The sequence below is a fragment of the Balaenoptera ricei genome, chromosome 7, assembly GCF_028023285.1.
Source record: "Balaenoptera ricei isolate mBalRic1 chromosome 7, mBalRic1.hap2, whole genome shotgun sequence".
Taxonomy (NCBI): Eukaryota; Metazoa; Chordata; class Mammalia; order Artiodactyla; family Balaenopteridae; genus Balaenoptera; species Balaenoptera ricei.
In genome coordinates, this window is record NC_082645.1 from 57,227,039 (window position 1) to 57,253,425 (window position 26,387).

A 26,387-nucleotide genomic window follows, 5' to 3' on the forward strand; every position below is an offset into this window, starting at 1 on the left:
TATCTTAATACCCTGTGCTTAGTAAACAGACCAAACTAATACATTCATTCAGTTAAGTGTTTGGACAAGGAAGTTACTGAAACCCACTGTCGTTGAGAATGTTCCCTCCCCACCTCACCTGCAGGAAGGCAGCACCGACTTCCTCCCAAACCTTGATTTTCAAAACATTAGCCCTCCAGAGAGAAGTCTTCTACTCCGGCCCATCTCCCCAACACCACCTCTCCACAGCAAACCTGGCCAACCGTCTTGACCCTGTGCCCTTGAGAAAATCACTTTACCTCTCTGAGCCACCTGACGTGGGGGGGCCTGGGCAAAAGATTATTCAGTAGCTATAAGTCTAGATAATAAGAAGGTTTTAACTTAACTTCACCCAGAAGGCAAAGCACAACTGTTCTCTCTCCCATTGCACCTATTTTGTCTCAAGACTGTTACTTAATATGGCAGGACTGCTGATTAATTACCTTTCCTTTTTAAATGTCTAAAGAGGGTTTACAGGTAGTACCAGGATAACTCTTCAGAGCAGGTCTCAAAAAGCACCGAGCCGCAGAAGACCTCATCCCATGTGCCATGACTAATCTTCATCCGCGCATTCACAATTCCAAACATATTCATAGAATACAACAGTAAACTTTACGTAAAGGTCAGGTTTCCAGACCTTTTTTTAAACAGTAACTTATAACGACAAGTTACACACAAAGACACATCCTCCTTATATCAAATCATGACCAGCAAGGCTCGAGGTACCCTCTGACCAGCCTCTTCCTCCTGGTCCACTTGTATGTGTTCCCAATGTCACCGGTGTGGTGTATATATCCTTCTGGTCCTTTCTCTAGACATTTATACACATATCTTTGAAACCACAGAAAACAGAGAGACTAGGAGCGTAGACTCTAGCACAGCCATTCTGCAGGAGGATCTGCCTCGGCCTATGTAGAGCCTAAGTACATATACCCTCCCGTGATCCGTGTATCCTGTTCCTGGACATATGTCCCAGCGACTCCTCCCGCAGGTCCGTGAGGGCACATATAGGATGTGCCCTACAGTCCTGTGCATGGAGTTAGAGGAAAAGATAAGGTGGCACTGATGTCTAGGTAAACACAGCAAGGTAAATAGATTAATCATAAGAACATAGTGCTGAGTTTAAAAAAAAAAAGGAAAAAATAGTCAAAGCTAGAACACAAAACCTTTTATATGAATTTAAAACATGCATAAATAATATGTGCTGTAATAACATGTGCTGTAATAACAAGACACCCCTTACGTGATTCCTGTGAAATGGTAGAAAACACTTAAAAGTCTGTCACATTTTAAGCACTTAGTAAATATTCATCATTACTAATTAGATAACAAGATGTTCACAATATATTGTAAACCTTCTATTATAAAACTTCATTTACATGTCATCCTTTCTCCTAAAGGGCTTTCTTTTCCTCTAAAAAAAATGCATAAAAGAGATTGGAAAGCTATGTTTAAAAATGTTTATAGTGGTTACCTCTGAGGAAACTCATATATTTGTTTTCACTTATTCTCCTTGTTTGGCTATATTTCCACAATGTATAAACATATATTACTTTAGAATTTTCTTTAGTCCTTAATGGTCCTTACAATATGATTCATGACACACAAAAAATAGAAACATCCCAAAAATCCATCCCATCAATGGGGAAATATTTCTACCACGGTACAAACAAACAGCGGAATATTTTAGAGCCACTTTTTGTCAGTGTGGAAAGACAGCACGTTGTGTGAGAAAACGCAAGCTCTGGAACTGCACGTGTAAGAGACCTGGGAGGCCGTGGACAGCAGTGGCCAGCAGCATGGGCTCTGGAGCTGGCCCATCCACAGTCACACGCTGCTGCAGGGCAATGCAATAGCCTCCTTGAGCCTCAGTCCTCGTCTGCAAAACGGGGGTGCTGTCAGTAAACGCAAACGATGCAAAACAAGCAAACACAAACTATGTATAAGGTCCACTAAGACATGTGTGCCTTTTATGTAGATTAAGCCTCAATTAAGTTGATTCAAAAATACATGCACAGGGCTTCCCTGGTGGCGCAGTGGTTGAGAATCTGCCTGCCAATGCAGGGGACACGGGTTCGAGCCCTGGTCTGGGAGGATCCCACATGCCGCGGAGCAACTAGGCCCGTGAGCCACAACTAGTGAGCCTGCGCGTCTGGAGCCTGTGCTCCACAACAAGAGAGGCCGCGACAGTGAGAGGCCTGCGCATGGCGATGAAGAGTGGCCCCCGCTCGCCGCAACTAGAGAAAGCCCTCGCACAGAAGACCCGACACAGCCAAAAATAAATAAATTAATTTTTAAGAAAAAATACATTATTAAAAAAAAAAAATACATGCACAATGTATGTGGCACCTAGAAAAATGCTACAGATGAACCGGTTTGCAGGGCAGAAGTTGAGACACAGATGTAGAGAACAAACGTATGGACACCAAGGCGGAAAAGCGGTGGGGGGTGGTGGTGGGGGTGGTGGTGTGATGAATTGGAAGATTGGGATTGACATGTATACACTGCTGTGTATAAAATTGATGACTAATAAGAACCTGCTGTATAAAAAAACAAACGAACAAAAAAAAACAACTAATACTAAACTTTCTTTGGGTTATTTGTATGGAAATATGTTAATATAAATGTTTCAGATATTACATGAAATTTCTAAAAAAAAAAAAAAAAATACATGCACACACACAAAAGGTCACAATATTCTGCAATTTCATTTATATGAAATATCCAGAATAGGTAAACCCTTAGAAATGGAAAGCAGGGTAATTCCCTGGCAGCCCAGTGGTCAGGACTTGGTGCTTTCACTGCCGGGGCCCGGGTTCCATTCCTGGTCAGGGAACTAAGATCACACAAGCCACACGGCATGGCCCCCCCCCAAAAAAAAGGGAAATAAAAGAGAAAAGCACACTGGTGGTTGCTAGGGGCTGGGATAAGGGAGAACGGAGAGTAACTGCTGACTGGGCCGGGGTTTTATTGCGGGTTGATGGAAGTTTGGGAACTAGGCAGAGGTGGTGGTTCCATAGCATTGTGAATGTACTAAATGCAACTGGATTGTTCATTCTTAAAGGGTTAATTTGATATTTATGTAATTTTGTTTACATGAATTTCACCTGGGCGGGGGAGGGAAACGAATGCTAAACAAAATGTTTGTCAAGAATATATACAAATTAAAAGATGAACAGACACAGGCAAAAAGGTTCAAAGGGGGAAAGGAATGAGTAAGGGGAATAAGCATAAATGAAAGCCAAAAAATAACGTGACACAGCATAATTCGGAAAAGAGCCCTGCTGACAGTGTTCCATGAACGGACTTCGGAGCGGTTGAACCTTCCTCATCTGGGGCCAAACGCTGCCTTGGTCTGCTGCCATTTCTTTTTTTAAAAAGAAATGGTATTCACCTCTATTCTTCATTTTGCCATGTGATGCTCTTACCCACTGGTGTATATCTTGGAGCTCTCTTCGCGTTAGTACGTATCATCCTTTGTCATTGTTTCGAAGCTCTAGGGATGTACCATGATCCAAACACTTTTAACTTGCTTTATTTACTTCATCATACATGATATTTTGCCCTTGAGCATACAGAACATGCCAATTAATGAAAGTTTCATAGAGAAAGGTTAAACACGGTATGCAACTGCCTATACCAAATAAAATCCTATTCTGAAATAATGTTAGCTTTTAGAGCTCTCTCAGATGCATCCTTCACAGCTAGACACCTTCCACTAATCACTATTGCTACCACAAAACAAAACAGCCAAGGGTGCAATGACACCCCCTCCATTTCCACACCCTCCAAACTGAAGTTGATTTAATCTGATTTCACAGGGGGAGGAAAATGTTATCTGGATAGGAGCTCACTGCACGATTCTTTGCCCCAAAATGGCCCTTCCCTAAGCCCAGTGACTGCCTGGCCTGGCTGCTTGGTATTAAGTTTAAAGGCTTGGAATTAGTTCAGAGGATACACACAGTGTCAGTAACAAATCCCCGAAGTTCACCTTGGAGCTTCTGGCTCCTCCAACTACCATGCCAAAAACTCTACTTTTTTCTGGATCGCTTTTCCAAATCCCAGACACCAACATGTCACCTGCTCAATTATACTGTATTGAACAGAATTCTCTGGGATTTTATTTTCATCAAAATAAACTAAAAGGCTGCCCTTTTTAATAATTAGCCACGAATGTCAGGTGCCTCGAGGTGACACAGGAGAGACAAACTTGACATTTGTGAAGAAACGGCAGCTGGAAACAATCACACAGGGAAGACACACATACACTCAGGGAAACACCCCCTTCTGGGCTAAGGAAAGACAGTCATTTTAGAAACCTAAAATAAGGCTTTTATCAGAGCTGGGGTAAAGGTCATCCCCGTGGTACCTGGGTGGAGGACAGAGCCACCTCTCACATACACTGTGTCTTGCTTTCACAGGACCTGCCAGCAAGGAGGGTCTATTCTGGGGCCAAGGGCCATCTGGCATCCCTAAGGACTGGGCAGTTATGCAATACAATTATTTTTTTGCATAGCATCCCTCCCACAGGGCATTCCAATAAGCTTGACAAAGGGAGTCATTCACAAACTCGATAAAAGCAAATCAAGGAGAAACTTTGCAACACGGAGAAGAGATGGGAAATAAACAGTTGAGATAGGAAAGGGCCCCCAGCACTTCCCTCCTAGGCTTTCATGTCCCCACCCAACTCATGGGGCAGAGGCAAGAAGAGCAAGGTGACAAAAGATGCAAGGGGACAGCGAATAAAAATCAGAGGATGACAGAGGAAAGGCTTCCCACCTCCCAGAGAAGGTACAGCCTCACTGTTGGCAAACAGTAAAACGATCCTCTGTCAACTGACCTGAGATTGGATTTTTGTTTTTGTTTTGTTTTGGGTTTTTTGAGGCCAGCTATTTATTCTACTTGTTAAATAAATAAACACAAGTCCCAAAATGTTTTCCTAATTTATGACTTACCAGCCTGATTTACTTTGACAGAAAGAGAAGTGTGCCTACACACCAAGGCAGAAGTTGTGTTTGGCTGTTTAACGATGTCCTTGGAATTCCAGCAAGAAATTCCTGGTTCAGGGCAGTCCAGGAGAAGGGGCTAAATGTCGTTTTTCAGGGAGGTGAGTCATCTAATGAAGTGGCGAATCACCATTCTTAGCTTGAGCAGACCTTACAGAAATATGTCTTTAGTCTTTAGGCTGAGAAACGTTAAAGCTGCATTCAAAAGAATGCATTATTTGGGTACTTTCCACCTTCTAAAGGCAAAGCCCATTCCACCACAGCACCTCTTATCCACAGACGAGCTCATGAACAGGAGAGGACTTTAATCTCCCAAGGAGGTCTCAGTCAGGTCTGCATCAGGCCTCCCCAGCTGGGCAGCTATCTGCACAGCCTGTCCCTTCTCCGTACCAGGAAGCTTTCCCCAGCAGAGTCTCCTTAAAAAGCCAGCCCAGGTGCTGTGTGGCCGAGGGTGGGGCATCTGGCTGGGATGAGGGATGAGGTCAGCTCCAGCCCTGGCTTCTCCGCAATAGCAGACGCACTGTGTCAGGTAAAGGAGACTTCTCTCAGGCCTGCCAGGGCTGTATTACCACAAGGCATTTCCTTACCAGCCTGAACCAACTCCCAAAACCCAAATAGGTGATGTGTTTCACTGCAACTCTACCAGTATCTTCAAAAGCATCCCATTCTCCCCACTTATCTAAGAAGAACATTCCACAAAGGAAGCCTGGAAAGTAACATATTGGAATTCCTTAAGTCACACGGGGAATGTGTTCCATTATGGGTCTGCCTGGTTCAATTTCCTACCGCTCTTCATATACAGAATGAATGAATATATATATATATATATTCATGAATATACTCAATAATATGTATAGATATAGATATGGATATGGATGGATGGATAGATAGATAGATAATCAAAGCCAGTCAGGAAGCGAATGTGTATTAAAAAAGAGGAAAAAGCATTAACTACTGATTTTAAGGTCAAGTCCATGTTAGCATCATGACTCAGAAAAAGCTTACTAGCAGCAAATCTCTTAAATTCTCTCCACTTTGAAAATACAATATGTATAGGGATAATATAAACACCTTATAATACTGCGTCATCATTAAGGAGGAAATAAATGGAAGTTACTCTTGCTGATGGGAATCCTGACGAAGAAGGGATTTAAACAGCACCAGACCACATAAATTGGAAGAGGGTACCGCAGACGAGTCCTGTGCTCTGCCCAACGAAACCTTTCTCTGGAATCAGCGGCACTGTTTCTGTCAATCACTGAAGTCCCGCAGGACAGCAGAGGATTTTGTTTCATTTGTACAGAGGGTCCTGCAGCCTGGCCTGGATGTCCAAAGTAGGTAAGTGACTTGCACAGAACCACAAAAGCGTTGAAAATTCCCAAAAGAATGTCTTGGGAAAGTTCACTTTCACAGTATCAACATCTTTCCTGGGAAGCTGACCAGTCAGGTCAAAGTCCTACCATCAGAAACGGTGACCATGGGATACAGAAACACCACACGTACCAAGGTTAAGGGCAGAGGTGCCCACATCCTCTGCCCTCCCAGTCCTCCCCAACAAAGGCTCCCCAAGGAGGGTTGGCAAGAACAACTCACGTAAAGACCACCACCGACCGACCTGAGAGAAACTTCTCCACGTTAGCCTGGAAAGTCTGAGACAAAAGCAAAAAGTGTCACATTTCTCCAGAGGTAATTCCAGGCACAGAGAGCAAAGGCAAGAGCAGAGGACAGACTTCTCCTCCCCCCGCCAAACTCCCAGAAAAGTAAAATAAATAAAAACAGATTCCAAAAGGTCTAAAAGGGAGGTGAGAAAGCCTGAACTGGACACTAACAGAACAGTCAGAAGACCTATGTTCATGCAGTCACTCAACAAATGACCACCGGCTCCTGCCAAGTGGCAAGAACCACGTTTAACGTTACTCAGGATATAAAACCTGGGACAGACATGTTTCCTATTCTCAAGGATTTAAAAGTTACCAGAGCAAATAAGCTTTATGCCCACATAGCTGCATTATCTAGTTATAGGTGATTTTCCCTAAGAACTGAATAAATCAAGAGTTTGCGATAGGCATTTGGGTTGAACCTTGAAAGACTCATATAATTTATATACCAGGCAGAAAAAAACAGGGAGGCTACCACTCTTAGAAAGTAGCCAAAGGAGCAACAAAGGCAAAAAGGTGGGACTAACCATTTATTTTCAGGAAGAAGGAAATAGTACAAGTGAAGAGTAATGAAAGATTACTTGAAAAAAGCAGACTAGGACCAGATCACGGAGGGGCTTAAATAATATGCAAGAGAAAAAAAAAAAGATGAAATCCTAAAAGAGCAGACTAGCAGGGCTGGAAAAGGAGCAGAGACATATCAGGGCAACTGACATCACCTGCTACGATCACCGACTGCCCTGTCTTCAAAGTGAAATCAAACAGAGCAGTATGAAATGTGGGATGATCACTGCTTTTCTCTGTTCCTTTTCCGTCTAGTACTATTTGTTTAGGGGAGAAGAGGTATCCAATTAGTCTAAGAGATGAGTAAATGATCCCAGGTACCCAGGAAGGTAACACCAGTCCTTAGGAGGCACTGTTACCTTGGCCAGGCAAAATCTCAATTCTCTTACCAGTCTTATGTGGTACCTAAAGCACCTTGGTGGACCAAACATGACTCTTTACGGCCATTAAGTGAAAAAAAAAAAAAATTCGATACTTTGAATGTGTTCACATCTTGGCATATACACTTAACTCTCAATTTGTTGGTCAGCTGCCTTACAGAGCACAGATAAGTCATGAGTAGGGGGACTTCCTCCCACCCCATGATGAGGAGGTCTCATAGCCCTGTCCCCTTCCTCGGGAGGGGAGGGCTTTTCCTGTAGCTTCTTTTACTTCCCTCCTACTAGATCACAGAGGGTTGTGTTTAGGTCTCTGTCCTTCCACTGTCCAACCCCAATGTCTATCAGACAGATGCCCTCAGCTAAAGAAGAAAACTTATCTAGCCCATCCCTGATCTTTTCTCCGAGTGGTGTGTAGCAAGCTAGCACTCCCCCTCTTAATGCAAAAACACTCTGGTCTCTCGACTACTTTCCTGGCAAGCTCAGTGCTGCCTAATGATGCAGGCTTAGGAACAAAAGAAGCCATTTCTTAGAGTCAACCTTTAAAACGATGAGACTTCACAGACAGCCTTCCAGGCCATCGCTTACCTTGATGTTATGATGGAGGACAAGTCAAGTTTCTTTAACCTGCTTTTCTTGCTTTCATCTAGTTTTTTATATATCTATTGCTAATTTTGATTGACTTATTTGTTTTAAACGTTATCATGTAAGCACTATTTGCTTATCTTACTGTGGAATGCACCTCAGATCATAATAGCATGCCATGGACTATTCATGCAGAAAAGAGATGAACAGTCTTCGTTTCCTTGTGTACCTGAATAATCGTGATAATCAACGTTTCTCTTTGTTAACAGATTTCAAGGTGAGAAAAAGTAATGGAATGAAACTAAATGGCTCAATTAACAAGAGCAATAAATGCCAAAGAAAGCATCTCTGCAGAGAAGTGACAGTGGTGCAGCTGGCTTACCTGGTGAGAATTCTGGGACAAAGAGAAAGCCACTCGAAGCTGTATGACAATGATGGTTAAGAGTATGGACTTTGAAGAAAGAGAAACCAAATCTGTCCTTGGCAAATTTTTGTAATCTGAAGGCTTTTGTTTCTTCACTGGCTTGATATGAGTTCTAAATAAAATATGCATGTAAAGTACTGGGAAGAGTAGCTATTAACACAGCACTGATGAAGTGCTGATGACCAACAACACAGATACAGAGCTTTTTCTCTCAAGGAGATGACATGTATAGGCAATGCCAAAAGAGACACTGAAATCAAAGGCAAGGCATTTCTACTGGATCAAGAAAAACAGTCCATCAAATGAAAGCCAGTATTTCTAGGAAAAGTTCTGGTTCTAAATACTTCTCCACTAAATGCTTTAGTTTCTTTTAGATAAAAAAAAATTAAAAAAAAAAAAACTTTTAATTTAAACTGTCAAAGATAATATAATTGTACATGTGGGCAACTGAAGGGATTAAGATGATATACCCTGCCTCACTCATTCAAACAGCACCTCCAATTAAATCTAGGCTATAAAGAAGGGGTTATATTTTAAAGAGGGCCACCTTACACAGAAAAATATTTTTCTAGTAAAAGGTTAAAATATTTGATTTCAAATGCTGATCTAGGAGACAGAGTAGAAATAGTAGTTCCTTTTGCTTCCCAAATCCATTTCTTTTTCTTTTGAAATTATTATTTGTTAAGTTGGTTAAATCATAGTGAACTGCTGTTGATTTCGGAGGCAAGGGAACATGTGAACAGGATGATGGGAAGTAAAAAAAATTCCACTACAACCAGAGTATCTTTGTTCAAAGGCACAACTTGATTAAATTCATATCCTGTGCTCGTTTGTTGAGTTTTCAGAACAATGACAAATGTAATTACTGGGAAAACAAAAAAATCATTGTTCCTTTTCATTAGTCCTCTTCCTTGTTGAAAGTTTAAACACTGATTGTCTAAGAGTCCACAGCTTATATACAAGATAAAAGCATGATGTTAATACATGCACATCAAAAAGCCAGACACAGATTCATACATACACATACTTACATATACAGATATTCAACTAATGTTAGCATTTAACCCATGTTTGTATAGACAGTAATAAACTTCAGAAATTGCTTTTTATGAAGAGAATTTCCAAATTTCATCGAAACATTAGTCCTGTCTATCTCTCACCACAATGCTGCCTTGGAACAAACTTTACAACACACAGTAGGTGGCAGGAGTTCCACAACTTGGATTGGAAATCCCTTCCTTTAAAATTCTGACAATAACTATATGACAGGCTGGTGGTAAAGTCAGAAGGACTCTGGAGAAGAGGTGATTAGCTCTGAATCTCAGTTACACACATCCACTAGAGAATGACCTCACTGGGGTGTAATCGGTTCCCTGTCTGTTTTCTCCTCTAGACCTTCTAAGTTCCTCAAGGTCAGACCCCAAAGGGGTCCCCAAAGGACCCCAAAGGACCCCAAAGGACCCCAAAGCTCCTTTTTATACCACCAAGATGCAGCAATGCCTGGCACACACCGGAGCTCAGCGAACACCAAATAAACAGGTGGCGGGTAATCAACCCACCTCTGATCAAGTAAAAGCAGGGAGGTGTATAAACTCGGACCTTCGGCCAGCTCACACTGGCGCAGGTCTTTCTAAAGAAGACTCATCCCTACCCTCTTCTTTGGGTTCTAAGAACCATCGTTCCACTTTCTTCAATATGTGAGGAACGACCTTCTTAACCCACACAAGGCCTCTGACTACCAGCCACGAGATTCCAGGGTATTACAGGAATATTTAGAGAGTAGTGTGTTTGCACAGGTTTGTTTTCTTTTCTTTTCTTTTACATGTTTAACAGTCTGCTGTTTTGGCTGAATTTTTTAGTCTGGTTTCTATGTTGGGAAGTACACGAGCAAAGTTCTACAATTTTCTCTCTTCTATAATGAAATGCATTTGAGTCCACTGCCAAAATTCTGTGTTCTCTACAGTTGTCAACACATCAGCATTAATGTTAGTAACTTTTTTAAACCTCCCAAGACCCCCATCATTGATTTAGGTAGATGACAGACCATGAGAATTGCTGCTTTATGCAAATATTTATTGATTGAATTTTGGGGTACGTTGTATGATAAAGAAGAAAGGATGGGAGGACAGACAGTAGAGGACATTTTTTAAAGAGTCCTCATCCTCTCATATAATCTCCAGAGCCCTTTCTATCAACATAGTGGCATTACTTTATTTTGAGGACACATAAAAATTGGTTCGGGGGTTTCCCTGGTGGCACAGTGGTTAAGAATCCACCTGCCAATGCAGGGGACACGGTTCGAGCCCTGGTCCAGGAAGATCCCACGTGCCGCGGAGCAACTAAGCCTGTGTGCCACAACTATTGAGCCTGCGCTCTAGAGCCCGCAAGCCACAACTACTGAGCCTGCGTGCCAGAACTACTGAAGCCTGCGTGCCTAGAGCCTGTGCTCCACAACAAGAGAAGCCACTGCAATGAGAAGCCCGCACACCGCAATGAAGACCCAACGCAGCCAAAAATAAATAAATAAAATAAATAAATTTATTTAAAAAAATGGGTTTGGAATGTAGGCACTTCTGTCCATGATTTTCCTGTCTGTGAAATGTTTAAATAAGTACTTAAGTTATAAGATTAATCCTGTTTAACAACACAAAAGAAACCTGTTAAAATATTAGTTACATATGAAACAGTTATCACTATGATAAAAAGCTTGGTGATAAAATCACTACCTATTTTAATAACCATACAGCAGGTGTTAAGTAAAGTTTACTGAATGACTGGATTCTCTAAGTCATCGAATACTCAATTATCCATACCAATGGAAAGGAAATATAAATAATATTGTGAAAAATATAAATAATATTGCTGTATACCTGAAACTAACACAACACTGTAAATCAACAATACTCCAATATAATTTTTTTAAAGAAAATATAAATAATAAAAACAGCCTTGGGACTTCCTTGGTGGTGCAGTGGTTAAGAATCTGCCTGCCGCCATAAAAAGAAACGAAACTGAGTTATTTGTAGTGAGGTGGATGGACCTAGAGTCTGTAGTAAGTCAGAAAGAGAAAAACAAATAACGTATGCTAACACATATATATGGAATCTTAAAAAAAAAAAAAAAATGGTCATGAAGAACCTAGGGGCAGGACGGGAATAAAGACGCAGACCTACTAGAGAATGGACTTGAGGACACGGGGAGGGGGAAGGGTAAGCTGGGACAAAGTGAGAGACTGGCATGGATATAATATATACACTACCAAATGTAAAACCGATAGCTAGTGGGAAGCAGCCGCATAGCACAGGGAGATCAGCTCGGTGCTTTGTGACCACCTAGAGGGGTGGGATAGGGAGTGTGGGAGGGAGACGCAAGAGGGAAGAGATATGGGGATATATGTATATGTATGGCTGATTCACTGTTGCAGAGCAGAGACTAGCACACCATTGTGAAGCAATTATACTCAATAAAGATGTTTAAAAAACAAAACAAGAAAAGAATCCACCTGCCAATGCAGGGACACAGCTTCAAGCCCTGGTCCAGGAAGATCCCACATGCCGCGGAGCAACTAAGCCCGTGCGCCACAACTACTGAGCCTGTGCTCTAGAGCCCACGAGCCACAACTACTGAGCTCACATGCCACAGCTACTGAAGCCCGCACACCTAGAGCCTGTGCTCCCAACAAGAAAAGCCACCGCAATGAGAAGCCCGCGCACCACAACGAAGAGTAGCCCCCGCTCACCGCAACTAGAGAAAGCCTGCACACAGCAATGAAGACCCAACACAGCAATAAATAAATAAATAAAACAGCCTTCACGTACTGATGACTTTCTATGTCAAACAGGGGTAACTGAAGCTGCCTCACTGGGTTGTTGTGAGGATTAAATGAACTAACTATGAAAAGCATTTAGTTCAGGGGTTGACACATAATAGCTCCTCAGTGCTAACTACTATTATGATAATCATCATCACCATTATTATTTATTATGCATTATATTATCCTGCAAAGCTGATACGATGGTCCTGATTTTGATGATGAAATACCATGAAGCTCAATGAGGCCCAGAAACTGCCTCGCAGTCACAAAGCTGGTAAATGATGCCAACGGGCTCCAAGCCGAGTCGGCCTAATGTGCAAGTTCCAGCTTTAATGCTATGTGATGCTGCTTTTAAAGCAGGGACCTTTCTTCTGGAAATTAACTCCTTGTCCTGATAGCTTGAGAATCCTAAAGGCAGATGGCTTAGCAAAAGCAGAGGAGGCAAAGAGAACCCTGGAAAGGGCAGGGGCTTTACAATCACACGTCACTAGGTTCAGATACAGCTGTGTGACCTTCAAAAGGTAATACGATCACCCAAGTCTCTGCTTCCTAATTTGTAAAACTGGGATAATCATACCAATCCCAGCAGGAATAAGGTAAAGATGAGACATAAAGTATGTAAAGTACTTGGTCCAGTCCTTGGCACACAGTGGGTGCTCCATAAATTTCTATCAGAATCATCCCTTCGACTTGAATCACCTTTACAAGTCCTCAAGTCTGCATGATATAGAGGAAAAAAAACCTCCACCACAACTAAGGAGTCCACCTGCCGCAACTGACCCAGCGCAACCAAATAAATAAATATTAAAAAAAAAAGATAACTATATCTCAGGAGGTATTAAATAAAATTCTCCCCCAAGAGTCAAATAACTTGCATCACCCCTAATTTTTCTTCGGTCATATGTAATTTTACACCCATATATCTCTTTTCCCTCTATACACATAAAGAAAAAAAGTGATATATAGTCATATATTCTATATGTAATCATATTTCTGCCACATTTTGGCACTTCCAAAGGAGAATGAAAAGAATGTAATGAAAATTAAACCAAAACAGAAAAGAATGGGAAATTCTTAAAACACAAAAAAATCCATTTTCCTAGATGAAAGGGCCTCTACACATACATGTGTGTTCACCAGCATTTACCAAAAAAGGGGGGGGGGGGGGGATAAACAAAAGGACATGTCACCAAAAGGGAAAATGGTTAAACTTTTAATTTAAATCTGGAAATCAGATGAACAGTCAAATATACTAAAACAACACGTAGGGAAATTCACTTGATTATTTCACAAGATGAAAACCCAAAGAAAGCACATTTATAAGCACACTCTAAGCCAGGCACTCAGTGATTTCCAACTCCCCACCAAAGCAATCAAATAGAGATTAACATGCCTATCAGCTAAGACCAGGCTGTCAAAATGAAAGCTTTAAATTACACATGGCCTTACCAAAAAAGTATTTAAAAGATTTTTCTCCAAAATAATAAAGAGCATTGCACAGACTTTAATAAAATAATGTTTAATTTTGCTTATGTGCTAAAAGGCATTTTTAAGCAGATTAAAACACAGAATTCAAGACCATCAGAAGAAACTTCCCCAAAGGAAATAAAACCATTCGGTGTCTTTTCAAAAGGCAAATATGTTGTTCATCTTTCTCTGACCCAACAAAAATTCCTACAAAATGATAATCAAAACCTTTTGGTAACAGGAGCTTAAATGCTGCCTTGCAAATCAGATTACATTTCAAGTGATCTGAAACCAAACTACGACAGCATTTTATGAGCACGGTTCTCGTTTTTAAAAGTAACACGGAAACTGCCCTTTGAGACGCTGGGAGACATAGGCACCAAAATGAAGGACTCAGGAATTCAAGAGTCACTGAAACATTCAGCCTGCCAGCCTTTACTTGAAAGAGAAGCAAACTGGGGTTAAGGAGGGAAGAAAACAAGAAAAAGGGGATGTGGGTGGATACTTGATAGTAACCCTCAGGAAGAAAACAGAACAGCTTAGAGAAACCTTCCAGAGAAATATTAGCAACTCTTCATCTCTGAAACGCTGGAGCGCCAAACACCTAACGAAATTAGAAAGAACCCGATACCCTTCTCAGTGTACACGGGAAAGATACAGTTGAGATAAAAATATTCACATAGGAAAATAAGCTGTTCCAGGAGTTTCGGGTTCTAGGTATATTTTTCAGAACTTCACCATCATTACATAAACAGGATGAACTATTTTGTAGCACTTTCAAGTCCAGCAGAAAAGGCAAGACCATATCTCATGATCCAGGCATCAGTACTGCAGAACTGAAGACAACTTACAACTGTGACAGGGCACAAGTTTTCCAAATTTACATTCCATATGGGAAAAGGGGGGTTGCTTACCAGGGAGGTATTTACTGACTTCAACGAATAAACTGCTTTTAAAGCATATCATAAGTATATAGTTCTTAATTTAAAAAAAAAAGTGCATTACTCGGGATTACACTCTAGACAGGTGACTTATCTAAGAGTAATGTTACATTAAACACTAACTTGTGGTGCCTGCCACATCCAAGTTCCCTTCCCCGATGGGAGCTTCTGATGTTAAATCCTTATCCGAGGAGGGCACCTGAGCTTAAGGCAGCAGTTCATTGGCTGGGAGGTGTCCTATGCAGGGACTCTGGTAAAAACTAGATTCTCAATCTTTGGGATTAAGATTGAGAAATAGCCGGCAATTAGCAGTCGACGCTATGGCTAAAAGGGAAAGAGGAAAAGAGAAGCTGAAAGGGTCATAAGGATTATGAATGAGCCAAAATCCTGACTCAGCAGAAGAGAGGAACAGGTAGACACAAGCAAAAGCAGACGCACACTGACTAGCTAAGTCACACCAAGGTTAGAGGATCCGGAAGTGAGGATCCAAAAATTCTTGCTGCTGAGGTCCTGTCCACTCCCAGGGTTCACGAGAACATATTTGACTGCCATTCCCGAAGACCTAGAGGCTCAGTTTTTTCCTGGGCTGCTGCAAAACCTGGGATGATGGATGAGATTCCTGTCTCCCCATCCCCATATCTACCTGTATAAAGAATGCCCTATGACGTGGGGGTCATTTTAGTGAGTCCCGGGTCCTTTTAACCAAATGGGTATATTAATCAATTTAGTTACATTCTATAACCCAGACCTTTCACCAATTCAGAAAGTCTTTCCATACATTTGTCCATAGTAATAAACTTCACGACATTTCACTTTTTTAGTTCATAAAGTGATGCAACTTTGATTTCTTAAACTTGGGTGATTATTTTTCTCTTTCCGACCCACCACCATTTTCTCTTCCTGGTCTTAGATATTAAAGGTCTGGGTCAAGTAGGGAATAAGGCAAGATGCCATCTCAATCTAACACTCTTCTATCTTTAAGACCAGAAATGGGAGCAGCTAAGAGGGCAATTAATTAACATAACAAGTGCAGGAGATATTCACAGTATCTATCAAAAGTACAAATGGTAACACCACTAGTCCCTGCAATCCCACTTCTGGGTATCCATCCTACAGAAGTATGGAAACCTGGAGACAACCAATAAGTTAATCACTAGAGGACTGGTTCAATAAGGTACATCCACAGAATAGAAATGGACCCGTAATAGAAATAAATTGGCATATTTCAAAATGAGGTGGATCTATAAGAAATGACTTAGAATGAAAGTTGTGAATATTTATAATATTTTACTACAAATACATATACAAAATACACAGAAGTAAAATATACATGTAATATATATGACTTGTAGAAGTAAAATCTGTAAGTGGTAGAATATGATGCATAGTTACCACATTTCATGTACAATATTTACATTTGGAAAAAAATCTATGTGTATATTTATACACAGAAAAACATCTAGAAGGATACCCTGTATGGTCAATTTGGTGTGTATCGCTGAGGAATGAAAATTTGAGGGTTGTTATTTTCACCTATTTGACACCAAAGTATTTATTATATCTTTATAATTTAAAACTCTTTTAATAAAATAAAGACTAGTCGTGCCAACAGGTATTTCATCCTTTTGTTCAAAATGCTATGAAATTCAGCCTTAAAAGGCCGAAACACTCAACATTCAGATCATCAAATTAAATTCCTAGAGATTCCTTTCTCCCACATGTCCCTGAAATCTAAAAGCTAGTTCTACAAAAAGATATCTTACCAATCTAGAAAATTCTCGCTGCCAGCTCGAGGTTTGATATGAAAGGTCATTGTGAAATCTAAAAGTCATTACTGTGCTCAAACACACCCACAAACAATGGGAAAGTTACTCACTCTTAATTTACTGCTATCCCAGAACTTTCTGTTAAGATGTTTTCACTTCCCATCAGCCAAGTACCAAATACGGTGATCCATAACACATAGAGGACAAAAGGCAAAGCGTAGCAGATACTTCTAAGAAATAAACTGTAACACAGACATTAAGATTAGATTGTAAATGTATTCTGAGAACACTTAAGTGTGAGAAAAAATACACATAAGTTCTCTGTCCAGTAATCATAAAGTGTGCTCGACCCTCAGTATGTACCAAGTTCTCAAAAAACAAATCACTTTTGCCAAGCAAGTATTGATCTAAGACTAGTTTATTTTTCTTGCTCCAAACAAATTAAATGTGAAAGTACTGGGAATGCTGAAAAGTATTAATTTCCCAAAATATCAATTTATGCTTTTTTTCTGCAGTCCTATCCCATTTAAACTTACACTCCTCCAGCAAAATTCAAATAGCATCTAGTCCTGGGCCAGGTGGTAACTGGTGATTTTTCCCCCCTTTTTATCCATCTGTATTATCCAAACTTTCTATAATGACCATCTATTATTACTTGAATGATATTTTGGAACTTTAAAATAAATTAGATTGGAAGTTTTTTTTATAACTCAGAGGTCTATGTAACATCCTTTTCTCAGCCTTTCTTCTTTAATGTGAGAAAGCAGTGTGAGCCAACCAGTTTCACATATTTTATCCATGTGCAGATCTGTCTCCTCTTTGGAATAAACAGCAAGCCACTTAGCATTTAAATCTGTATATGTATAAAGATATCACCCAGGGGCTTCCCTGGTGGCGCAGTGGTCGGGAGTCTGCCTGCCAATGCAGGGGACACGGGTTCGAGCCCTGGTCTGGGAAGATCCCACATGCCGCGGAGCGACTAGGCCCGTGAGCCACAACTACTGAGCCTGCGTGTCTGGAGCCTGTGCTCCGCAACAAGAGAGGCGCGATAGTGAGAGGCCCGCACACCGTGATGAAGAGTGGCCCCCGCTTGCCGCAACTAGACAAAGCCCTCGCACAGAAACGAAGACCCAACACAGCCATAAATAAATAAATTAAAAAAAAAAAAAAAAAAAGCAAAATGACTATAGAGAGTAAAAAAGTTTAAAAAAAAAAAAAAAAGATAACACCCAGCCCTCTTTCCACATCTAAAAGCATATAATATTTTGTAGGGGCGTTTACCAGAAAGACATTGCAATTTAAAAAATGGTATACTTGCACACCTCCCGTCCTTCTATAATTTCTGCCATTAGTATATGATGGGCAACTTCTGTCAATAACTATTAATGGGTTTCTAATATTTGTATCCTAATAGGCTGGCAATTCTTTTTTGAAAACTGACTATAAAACGGGCAGTACAATATTGCTGGATTGACTTCAAAGTAAAGAAACTTTCATAATTGTCTAAGCAACAATCTACCTTTAAACTGAGTGATGCATAGAAAACCTGTCATTTTTAGAGCTGTGATAGACTTACTTCACTGACTTCTTTGAGGCAGGAGAAATAATTACATATGCATGCAAACAATCTATACTTTTAATGTGGTGCTCTTGAGTTTTAAGAAGGTCAGTCTGGAATAGAACACCTCAAGGCTAAAAAAGGATCAGCATTACACACACACACACACACACACACACACACACACACACACACCCTCTGCCCTTCAAATGTTACATTAGAAAAGACATGTTTAGATTTCTTAGAAAGTTATACATTTCTAAAGCCACTTTTCTAGCCAAAATCATGCTGATGGATGGTTCACACAAAAAATTAGTTTATGAAACCTGTAATCAACCACACTATAACAACCAGGGGTAAGGCAGTCAGGTAATTAGCTCCTCTACCACAAGTTAGAAATGAATGTTAAATGAATGACAAACATTGTGTACACATCACCCTTGAGCTACATAAAGCTGTGTGGTAGAGAGTTTGCAAAGATGGTAATAAGATTTCCTCCCGTCTCTGTACACATGTCCCTTCACCATGTGATTTTACCATTCCTCCCAGCAAGCAGGAAAATCGATCTCCCTCCCGCCTGAGTCTGAGCTACCCTATGATGTGCTCTGACCAACTGAAAGAGGCACAGTGACCAAAGAGGCTTTGTCACCACCAAGCCCAGGCCTCGAGAGTCCTTGCAGCTCCACTCCAGCTACCCTGGAACACAGCTGCAGCCAAGGGATGAAGTACGGGCGCACTTCCTTGAGAATGAGGAATCAGTGGAAAGAGAGGGCCAGCCAACAGCCGGCACCAACCACCACATACACGATGAGACCACCTTAAAATAGATAGCCCCAGCCTAGCTGGTCACAGACTGTCCCTAGGCGAGACCAGCAGAACTGCCCAGTGAAGCCCAAATTGCCAACCCATGGAACTATAAGCAAATAAAAAGGTCATTATTTTAAGCCATTAAGTTTTGGGGTGGTCTGTTACACAGCTATACATAGCTGACGCAGAGACCATCAGAACTGAGCCTTTCTGTTCATCAGAGACACCCTCCCTTGAAGGCAAAGCTTCAAATGAGGGGCCCACCTCAGCAAGATGCTGCCACTGAAACTTTCTGGGAAAAGTTACATTGTCCCTACTTGCCTTGGCCCCTTGCTGAACCCCTGCAAAACTTGGAAATGCCCCTGAGTCCTTACTCTCCATCTTATTCACTCCTGCTCAGATCCGAGGTCTTTTGTTGCCTCATGCTAGTCTTTGCCTTCCAATGATCCCATCTTGTCTCTGGCTTCACAGATCTGGTTTTGGAATCTCACACCCAACCCCTCTATTACACATCCTCTCAGCCTCTCAGCTTTTGCTATTGCTATCCCTGCCTCTAGACAAATTGCTCGTTGTAATTGCAAACCACAGTCCTGGATAATCTCATTACTTCTATGAAGCAGTGATGCAGAATCTATTAAAAATAACAGTAAACAAAACTGACTTTAAACAACTAACAGCAATGTTCAGACTAGAGTCCTTTTGTAAGGCTAAATAACGATTCTGATCAAGCTACAACTGATAAAAACAGCTTGGGAAATACCTTAAGAGCAAATTAATGTCACATTAGAAAATCGGTCTCATTTCTTCATAAGAGGGCTGATAGAAATGGGTAATTTTTTAATTTAAAATAAAATGTGGCTATAAAGTATAAGTGGACCCCCTCCCACTATGTCCCCTTGAAGGAAACAATACTTCTTGTGCATATCAGTCCTGATATGATTAATTTTAAAGTTGGTCAGACCTCATAAATATCACATTTTTGTCACTCCCTTTCTTCCAAGGAGCTCCAAGAGAATATTTCATTTTTAAACAACTACATATAGCTGAGAACAATGTCACTCTTCTTTTTTGGCCACGCCACATGGCTTGTGGGATCTTCCCCAACCAGGGATTGAACCCAGGCCACGGCAGTGAAAGCCCAGAATCCTTAACCACTAGGCCACCAGGGAACTCCCAAAAATGTCACTCTTAATACAGGAGGCTAAATGGACCATAACCTATAAGCAAAAGCCAAACAAGTGCCCTGACTGCAACATTTACCTATCCCAGTGACCGCACGGAAGTTACCCTCTTTGTCTTTAAGACTATTTAAGCAAACACATAAGCTACAAAGCCGCCTATGTTGCCTATTTCTAATGGGTTCTGAAGAGTAGGACGTGAAATTATAGCCTTTAAACAGTCTTGCTGCTTCTATGGAAACAATCAGGAAGATGGCTACAGATGAACTAAGAGGCTCATTATCTCTTCACCCTAGAGACTGTCACTTTTTAAACAACCAATGAGAATTTATTTCAGTAAAGATATACAATCTAGCCCTGATCTAGACTTATGCCAAAAATATCACTATTCTTAAATTTGTCCTAATGATCATTAATTTGAAAATACACAGAGACACTTCCCCTAGTCCTATTTCAGCCACCCAACTGCCATATTAAAAATGTTTCCGAAACGGCCCTCGTTGAAGGTCAGGCACTGGATTTAGGACTCCAGAAACTTGAAAGGGCATCTACAAGGAAAAATAAAAAAGGATTACATAGTAAAACATTCTCTGTGCCGGCCCCAGTCACCCTAGGGACACTAAACGTGAGAAAGTACAAACTGTTTCTGAATTGCCCAAAATTAAACCCAGTTAATCTCCCTACACAGATATTTGTTTTCACCCACCCCTAGGTCATTAATTCCCTCTCCTAACAAAGCAGGTGTCCTAACCAAACAGTGATGACTGAGTTTGAATTTCTGTTAAGGTACTGACTTCAATACTGAACGTTTTATTTGCTTTGTGTTATATAACTTAGACTAAACTATTAAATCCTTTAATTACTCAATTACCGAAATGTTTTAAAATCAAGGGAAAAGAAGGGACCATGATTCAAACTCACCATTTAAGTGACTAAAACTGACACAGGTATCATTTTTTTCTAAGTGGAGTTAATTTCACAATGTCTTTGTAATTTCACCAAAAAAACTATTTAGTCAGTTCTTTCTTACTTCATTACATAAAAGAAGATAAACTGAAGTGATTCTGTCTACCACATCCAGCCCCAAGACTCTGAAGTGATTTCTTAAGGAAATGTAACATTTTGATACTTCTGAAAGTACTGGATTTCATTTGGGAGGATTCTGTGTTTACAGTAATCACAAGAATATCCTAGAATGAGTTAAGTGGGTAAGATAAAATCTCATACTTCGAAACTATCTTCCTACCTCAACAGGGGTATCTGTTTCACCATACACAAATAAGAATAACTGTTCTTCTGAAATTATGAATTAGCTTTCTAATAGAGCACAGAGTGAAAACAATTTTTTTTTTAAAATCAGGTTAGCATCGTTTGTCTCCTTTTGTACTTCTAAGTCAGTGGCAATGCCTTAGCATGTTATCAGGAGGTAGCCTCAGGATATTTACAGCCATCATAATAATATTTAGTCAGTTTTTGAACATTTCTGAGAAATTACCATCCAGCACTGTCCAGTAAAACTTTCTGTGGTGATGGAAATATCCGCACTATCCAATAAGGTACTTTACTGGGTAGTGCAGGTTACAGACCTAAAATTAAATAAATAAAATACAGTTCCTCAGCTACACTAGTCACAGTTGGCTACTGAGCACTTGAAAATGTGGCCAGTTCACTGAGGAACTGTATTTTATTTCATTTTTAAAGACTTTATTTTTTTAAAGCAGTTTTAGAGTCACAGCAAAATTGAGAGGAAGGCAGAGACTTCCCATGTACCCCCCGCTCCCACACATGCACAGCCTCCAGCATTACCAACATCCCCCAAAAGAGTGGTACATTTGCTACAACTGATGAACTTACACTGACACAACCTTAGCATTCAAAGCCCACCGTTTACGTTAGGGCTCACCCTGTGTTGTACATTCTGTGGGTTTGGACAAATGTATGACACGTATCCATCATTATGGTATCACACAGAGCAGTTTCACTGCCCTAAACATCCTCTGTGCTCTGCCTCTTCATTCCTTGCCACCCCAAAATTTATTTAATTTTAATTAATTCAAACTGAACTAGCCACATGTGGCTAGTGGCTACCATACCGGACAGCTCAGAACTAGACACTGCTAGGAACGCCGTTGCTGCTCTGACTGCTATAAAGTTATCAGCCTGGCAGCAGGGACCTGGCTCTAGTGCAGAAGCTCTGCTCCAGCTAATGATCAGCCCTGAAGTACATCTATCTGCTGCTCCTCAACCTTTTATGTGCCATCACACACACACACACACACACACACACACACTTCCACCTCACTGACAGGTTCTAACTAAGGATTAAAAATAGAGTCTAGGTCTTCCCTAGTGGCGCAGTGGTTGAGAATCCGCCTGCCAATGCGGGGGACACGGTTCGAGCCCTGGTCCAGGAAGATCCCACATGCCGCAGAGCAACTAAGCCCGTGCGCCACAACTACTGAGCCTGCGCTCTAGAGCCCACGAGCCACAACTACTGAGCCCACGAGCCACAACTACTGAGCCTGCATGCCTAGAGCCCGTGCTCCACGAGAGAAGCCACCGCAATGAGAAGCCCACGCACCGAAACAAAGAGTAGCCCTTGCTCACCGCAACTAGAGAAAAGCCCGCGCGCAGCAACAAAGACCCAACGCAGCCAAAAATAAATTAATTTTTAAAATATACATTTATAGTCTATTCTAACAGCCAGGCAAAAGATGATGGTTGAAATGAAACTATTTTATGTTCATATATCACCTGGTTTATGTGTTAAATAAACATGCTCTCATCAAGAAAGATATATAAAGATCATTTCAACCACTCTAAAGAAAAATTTTTACTATAATATCTATATGGTAAATATGTTCCCAGATAAGATATATATTTACTTCATTAAAATGGTAGTTATAAAATTCACTGAGTCGATGACATTTCTAACTTCCTCCTTCCCACCAATGAGGAATCAATATGATGTAAGTAGAAGAAAACACTGAACTGGGGACTTCCCTGGTGGCGCAGTGGTTAAGACTCCACCTGCCAATGCAGGGTACACGGGTTCGAGCCCTGGTCCAGGAAGATCCCACATGCCGCGGAGCAACTAAGCCCGTGCGCCACAACTACTGAGCCTGCACTCTAGAGCCTGCGAGCCACAACTACTGAGCCCATGCACCACAACTACTGAAGCTCGCACGCCTAGAGCCCGTGTTCCACAACAAAGACAAGCCACGGCAATGAGAAGCCCACACACCACATCGAGAAGCCGGCGCCCCGCAACAAAGAATGGCCCCCGGTCACCGCAACTAGAGAAAGCCGCACAGCAACGAAGACCCAACGCAGCCAAAATATAAGGGAAAAAAAAAACACTGAACCGGGTAGGAAGCATTGGCCTAAGATTCTAAGGACTTCTGGACCACAGGTAAATTAAGTTAGGTTGTTAGAATCTTCAGTTGTAGAAACAAAGGAACAAGAATGGACTTTCTCTTCGGTTTCCTCCAAAATTAAATTTCATTATCCCCCTATATTCCTACGCTATTCCTCACTTAGGAGCTGACCTTAAAAAGCCAGCATTGACCTATCATTCCTACCCCTGGGCACTCTCTTCCCCTGCTTTCTTGAGTCATCTCATAATAAAGAAAGGGGCTGGTGACATTGCCAATTTCAAAGGAAGGAAGAGAGGAAAGGAAGGGAGGGAAGAAGGAAGGACAGACCAAATAATTCAAAGTAAAATGTCAACAACACAAGACACGCCAATAGGAACCAATCCATAAAATGAATACTTTTCAATCCCCAAACAAAACAGAGCAGGAAAGAAACCAGTAGGAATGCCCCTTATTAAAAACCCTGGTACAAACTGATGTTACCGTTCAAAACAAGATCACAAATTCTTCTAAGACCTCAACCATCAATAGAGTGATTGTGAGAAGTTTCAGAATTGTCACAGGTCACTGGCTTCTAAAATACTCCCCCAATGAAGATCTATCATTCACATGATAGAAAGGCATCAATCTCTACTTACCATACTAGTTCTTCTGGTACATCAGTGACTAAACGTTGGAAACTTGAACCCCATAAATGTCACCAGAATGTGTATTTTCACCTGAGCGAAGAATTGAATGAACACCCAGGACTAGGCCTCTGAGATATACTAAATGCCACTTACTAGGAAGAAGTCTGAAAATAAAACTATCTTAAAATGATGTTTTAAGTTCTATCTTAAAATGATGTTTTCCCATATATCAAAATATACAATTAGTTTAAAAGGTCAATTCATCTAATTCCTCAATGTCCAAGAAGTTTTTTAAAGCTTTAAGTGAGAGTTTATTCCCAAATATTTGTTTGGCAAATGGGAGGAAGCTTGAAATACATCAGCATTTACTCACATCAGATTCCCAAAGTGTTTATCTAAATCAATTTTGAACTAAAGCACTGCCAATCCATTCTCTAAAGGACTGCTCTTTCTCCTCTGCTTTCCAGTTAAGCCAAATCTAAAATGCCTTTTTAATGAATATACTGAATTCTTCTTTAGCAGCAAAAATTGAACCAATGAACAGCAGATTTGGAAAAAGAAACACCTGAAGCACTTGAATCACTTCAGCCATCTTGGGGTTGTTTGGGGATAATTTAAGCAAAACTGTCCTGGAGGAAAATGTAAAACCTCACTTGATTACATGGAGAATGTTTTTTTTAATGGGGAAAAAACCTTTCCCAAAAATACACCACAGAGGAATTACAACACCTATTAGACTGCTTTTGACTTTAAAAGATCCAGTTCTATGGTCTTAGCATGTACCACACCAATCCTATCACCCCCCCAGTCCCTTGTCATTTATAAAAATACAATTCCTGCCATCGTAACAACCTTGGAAAACCACCCGTCCTGATATTCTGCTGCTGTGTTTCACCTGTATCCCTGATCTTCTTCAACAGTCCTGATTTCTACACAGCAAGAAGGCCCACAGATCTTCAAGGGTGGGTTATATATATAACTACACAAACAGCGAGAGCTCATGGGTACACTCAAGAAAGGAAAGCTCTAGAGAAGAGGAGAGGCGTGCTAGGACTTCCCCACCCTGCTCTGCAATGCCTGAGTAAAAGGGCGCAGAGACTGTGGCAGGGAGCTCCGGGTCCTTTAATCTGGAGAGGCCACCTCGCAGAACAATGACCTCAGGAAAGCCAGGCCTCTGCCTCCCTGCCTGCCTGCCTGCACAGGCAGGTGCAAGTACTCAAAGTGCTTACTCTTGATCTGGGAGGATTAATGAGCTAATTTCTACAGAGCCCTTTAAGCTGATTGGCCCAAACGCAACTGAATAAGCATCATCATTAACCACAGGCAAGATTAAATCTTCAGGATCCAAGGAGGCAAATATTCAGAAGCGAGGCAATGTTCCTCTTCCACAGGGGGTGGGGAGGGGATTTATCCCTAAAATTCAGACTTTCAGCCAGAAAACACTTATTAAATCTTTACTAGGAGGTGTGGGCTATGGAGGCCAAAGGCCTGTCCTCAAGGAAGAGTGGCGGGATGGGCAAGGAGGCAAACAATCTGCACAGGGTATGAGGACCACCAGGGGTGAAAGAGCCAAGAGAGGGGCAGAGGGGAAGGCGGTTCAGGGGCAGAGACTGTTTCTGCGAAATCATTTATTCCGGGTCTTAAAAGGGAGCCCGGATCAGGGTGGGTTCCGTTTATGAACATGCATCAAGCTATACATTTATGACATGTATACTCTTCCATGTGCATATTATACTTCAATAAAGGTAACGCTTAAAAGGAGAGACAGAGCTCTCTGTTAAATATATGAAAATGGAACGGAAGGGGTGTGGAAGGGTGTTCCAAGCAGAGGGAAAACTTGCCTAGCAGGGGCTGAGAAAGCATGAAGCATTTCAGCAACTGCAAAAGGTTCCCACTGGCTGCGAGTCCGTCCTGAGAATAGAAATGACAAAGGGTGTGGGGCAGGGGGGGAACACACTGAATGGGAGGCAAGAGACAATTCCCGAAGGCCTTAAACACCTGCTCAGAGTTCATCTTAAGGATGATGGAAGAGCCACTAAAAGTGTTTAAGCCTGGGGGTAACTGATAAAAATTTGGGTACAGCAGTATCACTTTGGTAGCAATGCATTCTAGAGCTGGAAGCAAGGCTGCAGACAAGGAACCTGGTCAGGAACAGTCATCCAAGTAAGAACTGATAAGAGCCCGAACTGAACTGGAAATGGCCAAGAGGAAGCGTGAGAGA

The 26,387-nt window shown here is 41.3% G+C and overlaps 1 protein-coding gene across 3 annotated transcripts in view; it reads right to left on the reverse strand.

The window, feature by feature from the left end:
• STK39 (serine/threonine kinase 39) overlaps positions 1-26,387 on the reverse strand; it is a 310,969-nt gene that overhangs the window by 277,571 nt on the left and 7,011 nt on the right. The gene's annotated exons all lie outside the window — the stretch shown is intronic.